This window comes from Hippichthys cyanospilos, chromosome 5 (genome assembly GCF_059441005.1).
Source record: "Hippichthys cyanospilos isolate Australia breed blue-spotted pipefish chromosome 5, RoL_Hcya_1.0, whole genome shotgun sequence".
Taxonomy (NCBI): Eukaryota; Metazoa; Chordata; class Actinopteri; order Syngnathiformes; family Syngnathidae; genus Hippichthys; species Hippichthys cyanospilos.
The window spans coordinates 23,257,468-23,275,305 of record NC_142373.1 but is presented as its reverse complement, the minus strand read 5'-3'; the positions used below and the strand labels follow the sequence as shown (position 1 = coordinate 23,275,305).

The window sequence follows — 17,838 nt, the reverse complement described above, 5'->3', positions numbered from 1 at the left end:
AAAGACAGCAAAGGAGCGTCGCGGTTATTCGCCTGCAAAGGCGTCACGATTTGTCTTGAGCAAGTTTGCTTTATCTAATAAAGTGTCTACGGATTAAGATGGATACTTCAAACGCTCCGCCGTCTCTGTAATCACAGAGGAGGGAGGCACAACTCACACACACCTCGCTCAATTTATTATTAATAAGTACATCAGTGGGAGAACGATATCCTGGGGACCCCAAGCACCCGCCGAGCGCAGCATTCATCAAAGCGTATCACAATACTCAGGATACACGAGCTCCAATAACAGATAATTGATGGGAGACGTCTGTGGTCGTGGCTGATGCTGATGGTTATATAATGATATTAATATCATTTTACACTTCACACCAGATGAATGTTGCGGGAGAAACGTGTATGCCGTTTTTTACGATACTTCTAAAGGGCCTGTTTACGAGAGAGGGAGGCCATTCTAAGGGGCGATAGAAGCGGCCAAAGTAAATTCAGTGCTCCTTCCGTAGGAATAAAGAAATTACAAACAGGCCACAACTAGAATAACACTCAAGGCCGAAGAATAGTCAAAGGACCATAATGAACACGGTGTTACACTAGCGCCATGTTGTGGCCCCAGTTAGCTCAAAGACGGCTCCCAGTACAAGTAGGTTCCAGTAAAGTTCCAGACAAGCGGGGAATGAAATTATTACACCCATTCAGAAGGTTTTACACAAAAGTGCTGCAAACAAAAAGCTATAAAAATGTTAGTCTTCCCACAGTATTTGGCAAAGGTGCCACGGGGTCCCCAAATTCCCTATTTGCAGATTTATTTACTTATTTAACTCTTGTGCAGTTGGTTGACCATTTTCCGGTCATTTCCTTCTACGTCATTCTCGCGGTATTTTAGCTAAGAGATGGCAAACGCTGGTAGTGTGATAACTAAATGGGTTAGGTTAAAATTTGACATGCTGTCACCATCTGGATGAAATTTCAGCTCAGTGTCTTTTTTTCAAAGCTTTCCCGTTGATGTGTGATACCAAACAAGGATGATGTTCTTTCATCTATCCATCCATTTTTTAGAGCCGCTTATCCTCGCAGGGGTCACTGGCCTGCTGGTGCCTATCCCAGCCGTCTTTGCGCAGTAGGCGGGAGCCACCATGAACTGGTTGCCAGCCAATCACAGGGCACACAAAGATGAACAAACATTCAGACTCACAATCACCCCTAAAGACAATTTAGAGTGTCTAATATACGTTCTATTCGTGTTTTTGGAATGAGTGATGAAGCCGGAGCGACTGAAGGGAACCCATCACAGCACGGGAAGAACATGCAAACTCCAAACAGGAAGCTCGGAGCAAGCTGGAATTGAACGCGGACCTCAGAACTATGAACTGTGAACTGTGAACCACAATGCTGGAGACGAATGGATGTATTAATTTATTTAGATTTTATCTATAAAATTTTTTTCTGGAAAGCTCATTTGCAAACTTTTGCTCAAGTAAAAGCCACAAATGTATGTGCCTAGGATTGTCACCAGTTTTTGACACCTATAAAAGATAAAGATCTGCCAGATTTACCAGAAATTTTGTGCTTGCAGTTATATGAAGAACCACAGTTATACCTTGGGCTGTATATTTCCCACAGAATTCAGTTTCCTGACCTATATTAACAGATTAAAAAAAAAAAAAAAAAAAAAAAAACAGAACCCACAATTGTGAGGGTGTGACCTATGTGAAAATTAAGCTCAATCTTCTTCTTCTTCTTCTCAAAATTGTTTTCGTTTAGTGGGTTCAGGGTACACCAAAAATACAAATACACCAAATTGTGAAGACATGCAAGCAGCTGTGATAGACCTAACCCCACATCCAGAGGGTCACACAGACCCAGACCATGTTGCTAATGGCTCTCGCAAGGCCACGCCCAGCTAAAGCTGTTGTGACTCACCCCTACATTAAGCATTATGAAATCATCTTTTACAATAAATTCTACTGTGACATCAGTTGCTATGCATTATTGCTATAGTAATATATTTCTCACCTTTGTCATAATGGACATATATTAGTTATTTTTTGTCTTTTTTTGCATTTGCCAACTTTGTCATAAAGGATACTGTATATTTGTGATTGTGACTGGCTTGGTCCTTGATGTATCTGTTGTCATGCAGTTGCTATGGCTCTTTATTATGCTTTATTGTGCTATATAGGACTGATGTCTGACAGTACATAAGCTCTAGGTCACCAGTTAAACATTGTCACAATGTCGAGTCAGTCTCTCAGGCTCTCATGTCAAACTGTCTTCCTCTTTACTACTCAAGTCTAGCTTTTGAGTCTAGTTTCTGATACTAGCTATGGTTGCAATGGATAGTTGTATCAAGACTTTCTACTTCTCCACTTTGATTCCATCTCCTCGAAGTCCAAATTTTGGCTCCCACGTGATTTTTTTTCTCATTTATGATGTTTTATTTGACAGTGTGTTAAAGTTGTGTAAGCTTTGGGGGAGTGTGTTAGGTTATTTCAATTTCAATTCATTTTGTTGGGGAAAACATTCGATTTATGAATAAACTTTATTAACTTTATTACCCTTATATTTAAATAGGATAAAGTAATAGTTGTTTATGCAGGAAAGAGTACATATTTTATGGGAGATACTTATTTTCACTAAAAATATCAGCGTCGGTATAGACATGGCACAAATGATGATGAGCATGATTGAGCCTGCATGGGGAAAGTCACGCTTGGTGTAACAGATGGGCGACTATCACCGATGCCGCTCCTGCCTTCCTGGCGGCCTGTGTTGCGTGTTGGGTTTCCAGCAGACGGAATTGTGACTGACACATGTAGCTATCGGAGCCATGTCTGTGGGCAGGAATTCAATCAATACGAGTGAGCCTTGGACAACCTATATACCATGTTAGCACGCACTTAGAAAAAGGGTGGCCCATCTGTTCCTGTTCCCCACACCCGCTCCCCATTGTCACATGTCAATCTGCAGCCTAATGTCCGATATATTGCATTATGATTCGCATGCTTTGATGCACCTTGGCCGGCGTTATGTAATGAAGTTGTAACTCAATTGACGGCAGCTCTTGAGCTGCATCGCATCTGTCCGTTCCTCCTCAGGGACCGCCATTGTGGCTCCTCAGGTGAAAGCGCATTACAATAGCACTTCATTAACAATCCGTTTACAGCAGAAAATCAAGTGCATGATTGATTTACTTGATTTGTTTTTTTTCCCTTTTTTTCAACTGCCTTTTAATTACTCTCTAATCTTTTAATTTGATACAAGTCCACATGCAAATTAAAGGCAGGTGGGAGAGCAATTTCCTTCTTGAAAACGTAACGAAAAGGAAGAATAATTAACCATTTGACCTGTAGGGCCTTTAATGGAGACTTATTGGTGCAGGAGTTTGTGCATAATCAGCTGCGCTTTTGAGGAGAACAACCCTTGACTGCCTTGAAGCACCCACATAATGGCTGCATCATTAGTCGCGCATTTGCAGTAGCCCTGTGAGTTACACTGTCGTGGATGTTGTTTTTAACTTGATCTTTTACAGATTTTCATCATTAAAGAATGCAAACACATTTTTATTTTTTTGAGCGCATGAAAAGTTTTGACAGTGACAAGAGGAAATGCACAGGATGAGTCTTGTTATCCCAGTTAAGGCGCATATTCTTCTAATAATAAGGCATGTGAGTGATGCTTTTTGAAACCAACCACTATGGAGCTGTTTTTTTTTTCTAACAAGTTCACTTTAGGTACTACGTCATCTTATTGCTTGTCATTAGTGTTGTTTTGAACAACATTCTATTTATGTTACCGCCTGCTGTGTCTGTCTGTGTATGTAATTGAGAATTAATTAATTATACAGCTAGCTTTCATTTACTGTTCTCCGATGTGTCATCTTTGCCACTACAGAGGTTTGATTTTGGAAGTACTGTAATCAATACGAGTATAATTGTGGTTTAGTATTTTAAGTTTCACTTATGTGTGGATTATGTTTTACAAAAACAAAAAACAAAAGTGAGTTCAGGAGCTTCAATCAGGCAAAATTAGTCTTTTGCTGGACTCATGGAATTTCAACTTTTAAGCTAACGTTTTAACCATCTTACAACGTTACTTCATCACCGTGAACACCTCCAAGGTGTAATTTTCTTCTATTGATGCATTTCTAAAAATTCATTGCTTATTTAGTGCTGTCTCCACCACCTGGGTAGATAAAAAAGGGACTTCCATTCTCGGGTCGCTAAGTAACATCACAATGGGGATCCATCGGACACCCTCTACACCGCCCGTATAAGAGTAAATACATGTGTACCTTATCCGAGCAGACATGCCCCTTTTTTTACTTTTATTTTCATTCCGGTGTTGCGGAGGAGAGATTTTGCACAGGCCAGCAATGCTTAATTTATTCAGTAAAAAGTTATACTGTAGAAAATTTTGGCGTGACGAAAATGTGTTTAGGAGCACACTGCCAGACAACTGGTACAAAATTCAACTGTTGTGATGAGTAGTGGTTGGCTCTCCAGTTCATTTTGATGACAGTAAAACACTTGTTTTTGGCTTTTTCACCATTCACAGGGTTTTTTGTTTTTATATGTACAGTATATTGTTGCCGCAGGCAGCTTTGATTGTTTTCTTTTGTTCTGCTTGTATATTTTCCCCTTAGTATGGAATTATAGGAGCTCGGTACCAGTCAGTTATGATGTGTGGCTAGATACAATGGGGGTTATACAATCATCTGACCTTGGCATCTGGTAGTCAAAATGAGTGTCAATAATGGTCAATGAGTTGAAAAAAAAAGTTTCATGTTGGTGCCATCGTTGACTCATCATGCCTAACAAAGTCAAGCTCAAAAAGTGCCGTGTAAACAAGAAAAGACTAAATGAAAAGTGAAGCAGCTAATGCAAAAATGCCTAAAATAGACATGATTTTCTCGCAGCTTCCATCAGACTTGAGTTGCAACTTGCTAGCTAGTGCGATCACAAAGCCAACATTGACTCTTCCCGCCGCATCCCACTTCTCCAGACGGTCAAAAGATATCAGGGGATTTGGCTATGCGCACAAGTGGACCCGTTAAAATGGTAAAAGGTTCCATTCTGTCCACAGATAGTGGACTTGATTTTACTCAGCCTCCTTGATGCCGCTGCAAAAAGCTATATAGTAGCAAGTGGCTCATGTGGGCTTATGTGTAGGACAAGGCGTCCGGGGGCACAAAAAAGTTTTACCCATCACCACGTTGTTCCATCTCTAACCATAAACCTAATCTAATCCCAAAGCAAATCTAGTCAATCAACCAGCCGAGATCCATATCCTGAACTCTTCTGTGATTCAAACTGTCACCATGTTGCCATTATTTAAAGTGGCAAAAGGGTTTTAAAATATGAAAAACATTAAAGCAAGATTTTGAAAGGGATTGTGATCAAGTTGAATTTTATTATTTGATGTTTCCCCATAGGCATCTTTAGATGAGATTCCAAGTTTGTGGGAACAGTTTGCGGAAGACACTTTTCTACAGATTGCAGGGTCCATAATGGCTTACTTCGATGCGCGAAAAACTCAACAAGCACCTTTGGATGAACTATGAGCCAAAGTGAAGCCAATGCGTACCTCTCAAACTGCACTTACCTGGTGAAGACATTCTCTTGTTTAATCAATTTTTTAAAAGTCTGCATAAAATTATACGCTTACAAAAGAGCCTTGCCAACAATAACATTAACGTTTGACACGCAGCGTGTCAAAAAAAGAAAGAAGAAACTCTGTATCACAGCGAGAGGCGACCTTTGAAGAGCGCTGATGTGAACGCTTCAAACGACTTCCCACCAAAGAATAACCTCTGACACCCAAACAAACAAACATAAGGCACATTTAAATAGCACGCGCTAGAAAAGAGAGCGGCGACCTGTCTATTACGTGTGATTAAAGCGTGATGGCTGGTGTCCGATCCGCTTTGCCGCCTACCTGCGCGGCGTGCTAGCTGATTTATGGCCGCCTTATTTTCATTCCCGCCCCGCTGAGCTGCGGGTTGAGAACTCCTGAAGAAATATCACGCTTTGCTGACAAAATACAGTGACAGCCGCAGCGCTGGCGGGGTGTTTAGCGGGAGACAAGGCGAGGTTGAAGTCGTTGTCATTTGATCTAAAGCAGCTCGGATTGGGTGAAACGACGTTTATAGCCGACTTTCAATTAAAACCAAAATGACGCTTGGCTGTAAAATTTATTGAACAACTTTTACGGGGGTCTCGTCTGCGAAACATGTGGCGCACAAGTGAAATGTTTGCTTCAACAGACGAATAGGTAACTTGACGCCAGGGGACTTTTTCATTAACCCCGAGTACAAACCCCTCTTTTTTTGTTCTGTTTTTTTTTTTGCAAGCGCAACAATTTGATGTAAACGGATGAATATAAATAACGTTTCCGATTCACTGCAACCTATTTTCCCCCTTTTGTGGAAGCGGCGCCTCTTGAGCTGTGCCGTAGCATCCCCAGGCGTTGTCATTTGCCGCATGATTATTTCAAAAGCTTCCACAACACAGCAGCCTCTGATGTAATCCTCATGCATATGGAAGGTGTTTTTTTCGGAGGAGGCGGCGACCCTTTTCCTGGAATGAAACGAGCGATCACAAGCCTAATGAGGGGCCGGGCGCCGGATGGACGACACGTCCGTAATTAGCCCCAAGCTAACACGAGCGTGGCTTGTTTTTATTTAGGCGGGAGAACCGCCAAGCAGAGACACCTCCCTCCCTCCCCGCGTAGACTATAAATAAAGATTGTCATCGTAAGCTAATCAAATTACGAGACGTCGTTTGGGCGAGGCTGTCACTTTCACGACAAAGAGAATCCCCTGAGGTCCTCACGTCTCTCGACTCGCTTTCTAGCATTAAGCGCAAACGGCACTCGCACGATATCAGGCGAGAAGCTGCCTTTCAGCACATTGGCTTTTCCTGCAAAGGACACAAAGCAGACAACTGCAAGGTAGGTAGGTGGGGGAGAAAATAAAGAGCCCACCGGTATGAACGCTCGTAATAATAATGGAGGCGTCTGGCACGTCTGGAAAGGAATTCCAGCGCTCTCAAAAATGAACCCAAAAGTGTAATAATGACATCCCGTAACACCCCACGAGTCTGAGATGACCTTCCTGTGACTCGAGACAAAGTTAGGAAAGTACCTGGATGGTCAACGTTCGTGGCGGACCACCCCCAAGTGTCGCGATCTCATACAATGCAATAAATTACTCCTTGTGACCCTGTGACACAGCAAATCAGAATTCAAAGAACTGTCACAGGTTGAAAGCAATTAAAACGGAATACGCTTTTGAGCAAAAGCAAAATCCCACTTTGCTTGTTTGCTGTTAGTACTTACTGTATTTATTCGAAAAGTATTAAAATTGTTTTCTTGAAAAAATCATTTATATTTTTCATCACATTCAGACGTTTAGATGTAAAAAAATGTCACGTTAAAACATGTTTTTTCTCACGATGCTACACATTTAAGTTCTGAAAAAAATAGGGTTGCACATTGCATGTTTATTTTTCCTTTCATAATATAATGAATTTTTTTCTTGAAGATGTCTTTGCCATGTTTCAACTCATATATATTTAATTAGGAATTTTAAGCTGAAACTGGTGTCATTTTAAAGCATTTTTTTTTCAAGAAACCAGAAAATGCATTTTGCATCCTTGAATTTGTTTTAATGTGTGCTGTGTGACTAGTGACACTCGCATCAAGCATCTTTGAACTTTTCACATAAAACCCAAACTTTGAGATGCTTTCAGAATATGTTAGGGCTGTTCTTATGTCCTCAATAGTCCTTGAGATACCATTTATCAAAATCAATCTTTTGTATTTTATTGCGACTGTTAGTTGTAATCTAAAAAAATACAAATCTTTTGCAGTAATTCCTTTGCTTTAATAATTTTTTTCCACTACCATTATAACTTTCAAAAAACAATGAAAACATTTTCTCACAAGACTGTGGTCTCTAAGAAATGAATCTGCTTTCCCTCATCACATTTTTGGGGGGAAAGTTTTCTGGGCCTACAACTTCAAAACAGGTTTTTTTTCTGAAATGTGAGTTCTATTCGAGAAACAATAACTATGAGAAATATGTTTTTTTCACATTTTTATTATAACATTGCAACTTTAAATGATAATAAAGTTTTGTCTTGCAATTTTATTTGATTTGATTTTTTTTTACATTAGTGCCATTTTTTCCACTGTCTTGGTTGTATTTGGAATGCAAACATGGTCATGAAATAGATTAAACTCGTAAATTGAGGAACCACTGCATATCAATTTTCTGATGAGTAAAATAAACCAGTAAAGATGATTTGTACCTCTGTGTTGTCTAACTCATGATGTGATTGTTCCTTGTGGCACAACAAGTTTGCACAAACTCCTTAAAACTTGCACATGTGCAGTAGGTCTTCATAACAAGAGAATTAGCACGTTTGGACACAGCTATCTTCCACTCAGAGCTGAGTGGACTATATACATGTAGCACTTTTGCACTCAGTATTGAGTAGAATGCTAACTTCCGGTCAGGAGGGAAACACATTTACAATAATGTCAGAGTCAAAACTTGTCAAAGTTCACTTGTTAGCAAACAGCACATGGGGTAGCTTCATGTTCTCTGCTGAGCCATGTATACATTTTCAGCCTAAACCTATGGTTTAGTAATTTACTGTTGTCTACAGAGCAATATCAAGACATACCTATGACATTGTATGGTATAATTTAGGTATAAAAATAGCAAAGCAAATTATCCTTCATTGAAAACATTATGTTAAAGATACAGTTAAAAGGCATTTAAAACGTTTTAATGTGGGATTTTAGTTAACATAAGCAGTTTTAAGATAAGAATGAACATTACTGTAGCTTTCAGTTGATGTTATGTCATGCTGGCCTTCTGCCTGAGTGCAGTTTATTTTCCTTGACCTTTACTGTCACAGCCCCCCATTTTACGGGACACTGTGAATGAACAAACAGTACATTTGAACGAAGTTCTGAGTCTCGAATATTCTTAGTGTACTCTGAGCATATTTCCAAACTCACCTACGATGAGGGAACAGGGATTTTGGAACCGATGAGCTCTAATATTGTGGTTTGAGTTTTTGTAAAACACATTCCCTCGAGAAAAAAAGTTCTTTTTGTCTATCTGTCCACCTAGGGGGAAGAAAAATGTGGTAAAAATCCATAGAGTAACAAGGATGCTTGCAAAAGATGATGATGGCAAATATAAGGCTATGTTGTAGTGAATCTGCCATAAAAGAACTACAATATAGCGAGGGAACATTGTACACATACGCCCTACTAATTGATTCATCAGCCGCCTCTGGTCTGCACCAGCTTTTTTTATCTTTCAAGGTCAAATCACATCACGCACTACTTTTTATACTACTGTAAAGTCATTTTAATATGGGGATAGAGGATGGATAGACTGCATGGTTTCAAGACCTTTCAAATAATTCCTAATTTTTCAACTTGTAACGGGACTTAACAGGCACATTTTTGGTGCTTGAGATTCCAAAAAACGAGACAATAGACAGCTTGCAAACAGCAGTCGATTTCTCAAACGTGACAGATGAAATGCAGGAGGGAGTCATCCTATCATATGGACTGCCCGTGTGCTACTAGCTTTAAGCTAAAAAATGTTAGCAAGTAGCCGTAGACGTATCGGAGTGATTTAGCAACTTGTACAGTAATCTCTGGTTTTCTCTTTTTCATCATCACGTTCCCTCACTGAAGCGTTCTCCTTGCATCTCCCCTGTGAATGTGACTAATCATCCGACTTGGCGTCGGGCCGCTTCCCTCCCTCCCGTCCTCCCGTGCAGCCTACGCCGCTCTCTAATCCTGCACTGTCAGTGATTTTTCATCGCCCTTGTTGGGCCCATTTTATGCATTGTTTCCCTGATGCGGTGATTGATGTCCAGGAGGGTCTGGTAATCTTGTGGAATGAGAGGCTGAATGGCAACCCTCCCGACGCCGACACGTGTCGGTGCGTTGGAGCCCTACCGCCCCCTACCTTGCTCCCCCTCCTCCTCTTCCAGTTTGGCTGCGGTCACTGCTGAGCCCGCTCACTTGGCTCACCCCTCATTTCCATTTCAATCTCAACCTCATGAATGCAAAAACTCTTGGCCGAAAATTAATAACGGGAGGAGTGCGCACAAGGGAGCGCATGGGCGAAGGAGGAGAATGGCGATGCTTGGGGTCTTTTGTTTTGGAGTGCCCTCTTATTTTATTCCCTCTTTCACCAGCATCCTCCCAATGAATGGCATTACAGACAATGCCACATCCACACTGACACAAATTTATTTCGCTCGCCGTGCTGCAGTGTATTTGCAACAGGACCAGAGGCGATTTGTCTGGGGACAATTTGGTTTCCATAAAGGATTTAAATGGTTTCTGCGGAGATAGTGGGCTGAAATTTAATTTGTTTCTCATTTACTACAGCAGGTATGAAAAGGAGAAAAATTGGACGGCTGATGGGCTAAAAATTGGTGCTGTCCCTCCGCTGTATCCCCCAGAGGACGCGGGCCCTGCATCATATAGATTGAGTTCGACCCCCCCGGCCCCCGCCGCCACCGCTCGCCTCCCCACCCGAGCCCTGGCGACCGCAAGGCCGGCCGCACTTAGCATCGCGCTGCCGTCCCGCCTCCCCGTAACCTTAAACCAACTTAAACGGTAACCTTTGGGGAGGCTGCCAATCACTCGCAAAACAACGTTTCCATCGATCGGCCTGTCTGCGTGATTTATGGCCTCATTTTACACTAATTGAGAATTAGAGGGCGGATTAGTGGGCCTCAACACTTCGGCCTGATATGCACTCTGAGCAGTGTAATCTGTCACGCTGGGATGTCCGACACTCTCTTACTCACAAAGGAGGCGAGGGAGAAAAGAGGGAGGCAGTTGGGAAAAGGGGGGCTTTTTCTAATTGAATTCCCAGATAGCCCGGAAATTAATTTGACACCATTGAAATCTGACTACAGCTCCTGCGGCGTATGCATCGCGTCTCTCCCGAAATTTGCTCTTTTCACCCCCTTCTCTGTGTTCCTGACTCGCCTGGAAAACACTATTGATCCAAATCACTTTGACTTGAGGCCGGGAGTGACGCATGGAATCCCTAAATCCTATTGTCTCATATTAGGCCGACTATCTTTGGCCCGTGTAAAGAATATTGCCTTTCATTTTGTTTGACCGTCCGGATGATCTTCGCCAGTGGAACCTCCCTTGCGCGGCGCACGAAGAATGCCCGGAGTCAACAGTTGCAATTGAATTAGCGTCCCGGCTCGCCAGGTCCATTGTCTGGGCAATTTGTCGTGTAAGTGGCAAAATGAAAGCACTCGCCACGCTTCTCTGAGCACCTGCTGTTGTGTCACTCATCGCTGTAAATGCACAAAGAAAACACTCCCGAATGTTATCAAAGATCACACGTCAGCCCGCTTTGCCGTAATCGCATCAGCCACAACATTAGGATCCCACCACAGTGAACATTGCTAACAAACATGTTGTATTGCGTGTGGGTGAGTTGGCATTAAGGGCTTCTCAGCGGGCTAAAAGAAGCATTTATCTGTGTAATGAACTTTGGATGCGAGCTAACTTAATCCTGCTAATGCCTGCGAGAGTCAATTAGCACAACTAGATTCAGTGCAGTATTTATCCAATGGAGCGTCAATCTTTAGAGATTTTTATTTCCTTGCACCGCCAATAATTCTAAGTTTCGTTTGTGCATATTATAGTGAATTATGGCTGCAACTCACTCGGGAGTCTTCAAGGCACCGTGGCGTCATTGGATTTCCTAGTCACATACTAGCATAAGTGTGTACATTAGAAGTTTTAAATATCGTTGGGATACACAGACACACACACACATATATATATATATATATATATATATATATATATATATATATATATATATATATATATATATAAATATATATATATATATATATATATATATATATATATATATATATATATATATATATATATATGGCCTTTTTCATGTAATGTTAAAAGTGTGCAGCTTGTGGAAAAAGATCATTTTTTATATCACAATTTCAACAAGTATTTAAGTATCTCCAATATCTTAGTATAGTATAGTATAGTATAGTATAGTATAGTATAGTATAGTATAGTATAGTATAGTTCACTATAAGATTCACAATAAGTTAACCAAACCAAAAGTCCAGAATATGAGAAATGTGCCAATTACCCAACAAGTTTTTTATTTATTTATTTATTTATTTATTTATTGTTAATATAGTTAATGTTGGATGATGAAATCATTCAAAATTGAATACCAACTTATTCGTAATATTCTTGTAAGACTTGGAGCAAATAACTTCATTTCCTACATGACAAGGTCTATATACTTGAGCAGAAGCCTGAACAATAGAGAATAATAAATATAATACTCAAAGCTCTAAAAGCAAAGATGGACAGCCTATGCACAATCATAAAATTTGGAATGTGGTCAGACAAAATACTGTGGCTATACAGTATTTAGAGGTAATCAGAGCATCTGAAGTAGGGCCAACTATTTATTTTAATGGTGGGAGGCCTACTAAATAAGAGTATTCAACAAGAAGAATGTATATTCAAAATTTTGGGAGGTTATGAACATGGTAAGTCCTTCAAATTGGAATTGTTCAGGAATAACTACAAATAGGCAATTTCAAGCAGACCCACACACCCGTGAATACATGACACGATGTGATAAGTAAGACAAGGCTGTTAGCAGACGTGGTCATGATCCACATTGCCCTCCGAGCATCTCCGGGGATGGGGCTGCGTGTTCCGAACGCTCTTTACTTTTTCGACATGGCCCACTTTGACCATTGTCTTTGCAGCACGCAGCACACGGCGGCGTACAAAAGGTCTCTATATATCCGCCTGCCTGCTTGCTCATTTCTTATTCAGGCCCGCTGGGACAAGGGGGTTAGCTGGGGGAAGGAGGTGGAGGAGGCGGCGGGGGATAACTGAGAGGCTGATGGAGACTAGGTGACAGCTCGGAATGGGCCATCAATAGATCCATCAGGCGGGTAATTTGGAGCGCGCTTAACATACATCAGTGGAGTCGCGGGAGCTGGTATCTGTCTTGTCGTGGAATCACAGTAAATAAGAGTTAAAGATGGTGTCAGGTCTGACCCGCCTGACCTGCTCCCCCTCAAAGCCACCCCCCTCACACACACACAAAGACATACAAACCCACGCACACATACTTGCACGTGCACTGCAGCAGCATCAAGCGGTGTCGCGTGGCGCAGATGGGGTAAGGATTAACACATAGAATAATAATATTAATGACTGTGTTTGAGAACATTTACAGCATAAAATAATACCAGTGAGAGATACCATATCAAAAAAAGCAGGAGAACACTGAAGAAGGAACAATACAAACTAAATAACAATTTTAGATTATCACTGAGGGATATCTCATAACAAAATCTTTTGTTGTTTTGGTGCAGGGATCACCAACTTTTTGAAAGTGAGACAGACCTAATTCTTTGGAACTGAGTAATACGAAGGGCACCAGTGGTGCCTGCGGGAACCATGTCGGTGACCCTTGTTTTGGTGTATTCAAATCAGGCACAAACCACTTGAGGAAGGCACATGGTAGTACTCTCAAATAAAGATTTTTGTTTTGGCACTTGCAATTCAATTGAAAATGAGAACATCTGAAGGATTCTGCCATATGAATTAAGTCCATTTTTGAACTCAACAAGTACGGTCTATACAGAGCTGTTGGAAAAGGCAAGTGGAAATTTGTGTTTGAAGATTTATCCCAGAAAATTACCTCTGTCTGTGTTTTTATTTACCAGTTGTTTTCTGACTGAATACTTAACAAACAAAAACAAACCAAGGAAATGTCCGCTTACATACTAGATATACTGTATATTACAAGCATGACCAATTGGTGGCCATTTAATTAATTTCCCGTTTTTGTCTTTTTTTTCTTTTTGTTATTTTCTTTTAATGCGCATACAGGAGATTTATCAGTAATAGTCGTTTAAATTTGGGGGAGTTTAAAAAAAATCTCCTCCTTCCTCCTTCCCAACCCACTATCCATACATCCATCCATCCTTTTTGTATAGTCGCTTATCCTAAGGGTCACTGGAGCCTATCCCAGCTGTAGCCAGGGGACTCCGGAAACTGGAGTGCCCGGAGGAAACCCATGCAGTCACAGGGAGAAGATGCAAACCCCACAAAGGAAGGTCAGAGTGAGCTGGAACTGAACCCTGAAGCTCTGAAATGTGAGGCAGACACGCTAACCACTCTTGCACTGTGGGGATCTCCGCTCCCACACAATTTTCCAAATGCTTTTCAATGGGCATCATTTATATGACTTTTTATTTTATGTGACAAAACCAGACATGTGTTGGGGATATTAGTTTTGCGTTATTGACAAAAACACATATTTTCATTTGCCAGCAGGCGAAAAGTTTAATTTGCAGTAGAAATGTTTTAAAAGAGGGTAACTCGTGAAACAGTGGGTAGCACGTCCACCTCACAGATAAGGGACCCGAGTTCAAATCCACCTCCGGCCTTCCTGTGTGAAGCTTGCTTGTTCTCTGTGATGAAAAAAGCGTGGCCTGCTCAATAGTCTAAATTACCCATCCCTGATATACAGTGTATAAACACCAATAGTTTTTTGTTTTGGGGCAATTTAAGACAAGATATTTTATGTTTAGACTGCTAAACTCTTTTTGTTTTTGTGCTGTTCTCAAGCCTGGATACTATAGAGATTGTAGAGAATTATTGTCACATGTATAGCACGAAACCACACAGTGAAATAAATACAGAGGATTGTGTCGGCAAGCACATCAGACGTAAAGCTTTTGCCAAATCAAATAAGGATATTCACAGACTTCTTCAAATTAACATTAATTATAATTTTGTAAGCACATGCGATTGTAATTTAGACTTAGATGAATAGATTTTAGAAGCTATTTTAGATGAACAACAAGGCTAATATTCTCTAACTTCAATGAAATGTTGGACACTAAAGTGGTCTGGCCGTGAAACAAGGGCTGAAAATGAGCCCACACTGAAAATGCGCTTGCCGACCATGATATAAGGAAATACAAATTTTAATAATGTGTCATGTTGGTTTGGGGTACCATACATATACTATATGCAAGTCATTGTTTATGTACCGTATTTTCCGCACCATAAGGCGCACCTAAAAGCCTTATTTTTTTTAAAAAAGTTGATGGTGCACCTTATAATCAGGTGCGCCTTATATGTGGATCAAGATTGAGATTGGGATTCGTCGATGGGAAATGAACTGATAAATAAGCTTTACCTGTTACTTTTGTGTGTTTACAGTTGAACAGGGTTGGTCACATTGACATTGAGTTATTATGCTATTGAGAGTTTAGAGTTATTATTTGAGTACTATATTGTGATTGAAAAAGTTTTAAAATATGTCATTAATTGAGTGTGCGCCTTATAATCCGGTGCGCCTTATGGTGTGGAAAATACGGTAATCGTCCATAGTTTAAGCTAAGTTTGCTACACGTGGAATAAAAAGCCTGGTCTCAAAATGAAAAATAGGTTGGAGCATCTTCCAATGACACTTTACAAACGACAACATTGAAGGTGCTTTGAAAACACCGTAGAACACCAGAGGGCAGGCAGATGAGCCTCATCCCAGCAGAAGGCATGTGTGTGCGTATGTGTGTGTATGCACAGCGTGCGACTATAAACGTGAAGCACCTTAGGCTAACTGCTGTTCCTGCCACTCAGACTCCCTGCTAACCTTTCAAACGCACGCCATCCGCCATTGAGTTGTCACCTCGCATTCGTGCCTTATTTGGCGGGATGAAATTTACAACACTAACCTGCACCACATGACGCTAACTTCTATCGCTGTTCCAGACATTCATTTTCCTGACTTCCCTTTTAGGATCCGGTTGCAAAACGACGAATTGATTGAGGTAACCTAAAAGTTTGAGGTCATTTTTTTTTCACAGCGTAGCATTATATGAGTGAAACCGTGAAATTAAATGCCAGTTAATTAGCAGTCCGTTACTACATCAAAATAATTTCTCAACATTAACATTAAAAAGAAATACCATATTTTCCAGACTTAAAGGCGCACTGGCATATAAGCTGCAGCAGCAAAATATGGGCAAAAAATCATTTTCGTCACGGTTAAGCCGCACTGGTCTACAAGCCGCAGGTAATAACGTCAGATCTTTACGCAAAAACATGAAATATAATTTTTTTTAAATTTATGTTTTTTTGGAATTGTCTGCCAACAACAATATTCTCTCTTTAATTGACTGAACATGCCTGCATGTTTCGTCCCAACATATTTATAGAAAATTGATGGATGGATGGATGGATATCTGTTGGTTAAATAGCAATTCAAAATTGAAATCAATACTTCAATTGCATCTTTTTTGTCTCCCTTTGTTTGATATACAACTTTGGTTGAATATAATGACACATTCTACATAATTCATATACAATCATAAATACATAAAAAATCACATATACTGTGTACTGTATATAAAATGTACACATCACAAAAGAAAAGAAAAGAAAACAAACAAACGAAAATAACACAATATAAACTGCACTGCACTATAAGCCACAGCGCTCTAAATAGGAGGAAAAAGTCATGGTTTATAGTCCCCAAAATAAGGTAGCTTACTAAACTTCATATAAAAATCTTGCGGTCGGCATGTATTGTAGGTATAGGTAGAATGATAAACACTAATTACAAATGGTTAAGCAGCACCGTGACCTACCCACTGACCGATAAGACCCCATGACCACTGCTGTCCTACAGTTCTGGTCCTTTGGGTCATGCTTTAATTAAACCCAGAGAGTCAGTCCACCTGTGTTAATACTGTTATTCTGGTACAATTTGGTTTACATGCTTTTTTGCTTTGAGCATGCATCGCCTACCTTAATCAAAATTGTCAGTTAAAATGAATCCAGTAGCTTGAGTAATTAAATTTAATTGGATCTTGTCACTTCTCATGCTGCCGGTGGTTTGATCCTCGCGGAGTGTTTGCTGCCTCGACGTCATAGCGACTTTTATTACGCTTTTATTATTAGAGCCTCCAACTCTCTAGGTCCACTGAGGCCCAGCCTGACAATGCTTTAAACCCCTAAAAATTTGTATTTGGGGTTTGATTGTCAGCATTGTCTTTGCATTGCCCTCTTTTGGAAAGGTTAGAGGCCATCGAGCGAGTGACGAAGATGGGGCTGTCTGTTGTCATCAAAGAGTGGGAATGTCCATATAATCCATGTACAGTCAATGCTGTCCCTAAATGACCAATGAGAAAGGTTTAACACCAAAAAAAAAAAAATAAATCAAATTTACAGTCAAGCATCTTTAATCCTTTTTACACCCAGTAATAAAAAAAACCTCAAAACCATGTTTTGACCATTTTCATTGTATTCTTTTATTTTTTTTATTTTACAGGGCCCTTGTCCCAAATAAGCAAGTTCCAGAACCACTTCCTCCATGCTTGCCGTCGCCCAGTCGAACCGCAGATAATGGTGAAAGTGATGACCACTGTATACCTAAACATATTTATATCTATATATCTTTTCTATAGTATGTATTGGGTTTATCATGTGCTCGAAATGATGTCATATTTACACTAAGCAATGTTAATGCATATTTTTTTATCTCTTTTCATTCTGAATAGTGAACACGCTGTGCCATATTTTTGGGACCATAATGCACACGATGCAATATCAGTGAACTGTTCTATGTCAATACATTTCTATACATAAGTTACACAAGGTTATTATTATAAGACACATTATATTCATTACATTCATTCATTCATTACATTACATTGTTTTACTGTAAACTACATTAACTTGTTGAAAGGGG

At 40.3% G+C, this 17,838-nt stretch overlaps 1 long non-coding RNA gene across 1 annotated transcript in view; it reads left to right on the top strand.

The window, feature by feature from the left end:
• Positions 1-17,468, top strand: part of LOC148424037 (uncharacterized) — a 32,064-nt gene extending 14,596 nt beyond the window's left edge. Inside the window, exon 3 of the long non-coding RNA XR_015865522.1 lies at positions 17,419-17,468. This is a non-coding gene — a long non-coding RNA (uncharacterized LOC148424037). The remainder of the gene's footprint in view (positions 1-17,418) is intronic.
• The last annotated feature ends 370 nt before the right edge of the window (positions 17,469-17,838 follow it).